This window comes from Syngnathus scovelli, chromosome 14 (genome assembly GCF_024217435.2).
Source record: "Syngnathus scovelli strain Florida chromosome 14, RoL_Ssco_1.2, whole genome shotgun sequence".
In the NCBI taxonomy this organism is placed as follows: domain Eukaryota; kingdom Metazoa; phylum Chordata; class Actinopteri; order Syngnathiformes; family Syngnathidae; genus Syngnathus; species Syngnathus scovelli.
The window spans coordinates 6,095,001-6,097,500 of NC_090860.1; the positions used below are offsets into that span (position 1 = coordinate 6,095,001).

Here is a 2,500-nt window from a genome sequence, read left to right on the forward strand (position 1 = left end):
TTCTTTTTCTTATGTGCACTTCAAGCTCTTTTTTTTTTTTTTTCTTATGTGCACTTCAATCGTTTAAGCCAAGAACTTTTTACAGCACCCATCAAGAATGGCATTCGGAAACTGCAAGCCTAGTTTGAACTCCGACACTGAAACTACAACACGAGTTTAAAACCTACATTGTGTGGCGACAGCCATAGCATTGCAGTTCACGTTTTTACCGCTAGAGGACAGACTATGTACAGTGAATAAAGAGCATGGCTCCCTGTGAACTCAAAGCAGCAGTCTTTACTTGTAAAAGATCCCAGCACAACACATTGTGCTTCCATGTAGTGTTTTTACCTTTTTCATGACATTTATTTTGATACAGCCAAATGCAGGTTTTGTGCACTTCACTTTTCCGTTGGGCATTCGCGTAGAACCCTATTCCAGTTACGGCCAGATTCTTTTAGACTAGTGGTCCCCAAACTTTCTTGCGCCACGGACCGGCTACGCGTCAGAAATATTTTTGCGGACCTGCCTTTATATATATAAATAAACAATAAATCTATATAAATAAATACTACATTTATAATAAATATATATAAATAGGATTAAATAAAATGATACGACTGGCATAAAAACAAATATAAACCACATAAAAATAAAAGTCACCATTACGTTGAATTATTGGGAGCACCGAGCTTGTTTCTCAGAAACGAGCCGGTCCCATCCAGGCGTAATCGGAGACAATGAAACCCAAAGTGGTTAAGGTTTGTCTTTTAATGCAGGATGCTTGGTCTCCATGTGCCGAAGCAGTTTTGAAGGCTTCATTGGCTTGCTCGCTAGTTTCAGGGGCGATTGTGTCTATAAAATGCAAAATGTTGGGTCACCTCACGGCTTACGACCATACTACCCTGAGAACGCCTGATCTCGTCTGATCTCGGAAGCTAAGCAGGGTCGGGCCTGGTTAGTACTTGGATGGGAGACTGCCTGGGAATACCAGGTGCTGTAAGCTTTTTCTTTTTCTTATGTGCACTTCAAGCTCTTTTTTTTTTTTTTTCTTATGTGCACTTCAATCGTTTAAGCCAAGAACTTTTTACAGCACCCATCACGAATGGCATTCGGAAACTGCAAGCCTAGTTTGAACTCCGACACTGAAACTACAACACGAGTTAAAAACCTCTATGTACAGTGAATAAAGAGCATGGCTCCCTGTGAACTCAAAGCAGCAGTCTTTACTTGTAAAAGAACCCAGCACAACACATTGCGCTTCCATGTAGTGTTTTTACCTTTTTCATGACATTTATTTTGATACAGCCAAATGCAGGTTTTGTGCACTTCACTTTTCCGTTGGGCATTCGCGTAGAACCCTATTCCAGTTACGGCCAGATTCTTTTAGACTAGTGGTCCCCAACCTTTCTTGCGCCACGGACCGGCTACGCGTCAGAAATATTTTTGCGGACCTGCCTTTATATATATAAATAAACAATAAATCTATATAAATAAATACTACATTTATAATAAGTATATATACCGTATTTGCCGGTGTATTGGTCGACCATTTTCGATCCAAAATCGACCGAAAAAAATCGACCTCGACTTATACACCGAGTCATAAAATTTAACTTCGTATTCATCGCTTCAAATGTGATGGTAACCAAGGCCGTTTCTCATGCATCTCATTGTGCGTTGCACTTAGAAAATTTGAACCGGGCGGCGTGCGCGAGTGCGCGGCCCGCTGGAAGTTGAATGAGGCGCCGCGACCACCTCCGCGGTGCTTATAAACAGCCGATCCGCTCGGCGGGGGCTATTTTCGGCCACTTGGCTCGTGCGCACGGCCTCCCGGATGTGCCGGGCGGGTGCGCGAGCTCGCCGGCCGCTGGAAGTCGAATGAGGCGCCGCGGCCACCTCCGCGGTGCTTATAAACAGCCGATCCGCTCGGCGGGGGCTATTTTCGGCCACTTGGCTCGTGCGCACGGCCTCCCGGATGTGCCGGGCGGGTGCGCGGGCTCGCCGGCCGCTGGAAGTCGAATGAGGCGCCGCGACCACCTCCGCGGTGCTTATAAACAGCCGATCCTCTCGGCGGGGGCTATTTTCGGCCACTTGGCTCGTGCGCACGGCCTCCCGGATGTGCCGGGCGGGTGCGCGAGCTCGCCGGCCGCTGGAAGTCGAATGAGGCGCCGCGACCACCCCCGCGGTGCTTATAAACAGCCGATCCGCTCGGCGGGGGCTATTTTCGGCCACTTGGCTCGTGCGCACGGCCTCCCGGATGTGCCAGGCGGGTGCGCGGGCTCGCCGGCCGCTGGAAATCGAATGAGGCGCCGCGACCACCTCCGCGGTGCTTATAAACAGCCGATCCGCTCGGCGGGGGCTATTTTCGGCCACTTGGCTCGTGCGCACGGCCTCCCGGATGTGCCGGGCGGGTGCGCGAGCTCGCCGGCCGCTTGAAGTCGAATGAGGCGCCGCGACCACCTCCGCGGTGCTTATAAACAGCCGATCCGCTCGGCGCGGGCTATTTTCGGCCACTTGG

The 2,500-nt window shown here is 49.8% G+C and overlaps 1 non-coding gene across 1 annotated transcript; it reads left to right on the forward strand.

Annotated features, from left to right (window-relative positions):
• Positions 1–866: 866 nt before the first annotated feature.
• Positions 867–985, forward strand: LOC125981474 (5S ribosomal RNA). The gene has a single exon (XR_007485979.1). It is a non-coding gene; the product is annotated as a 5S ribosomal RNA (ribosomal RNA).
• The last annotated feature ends 1,515 nt before the right edge of the window (positions 986–2,500 follow it).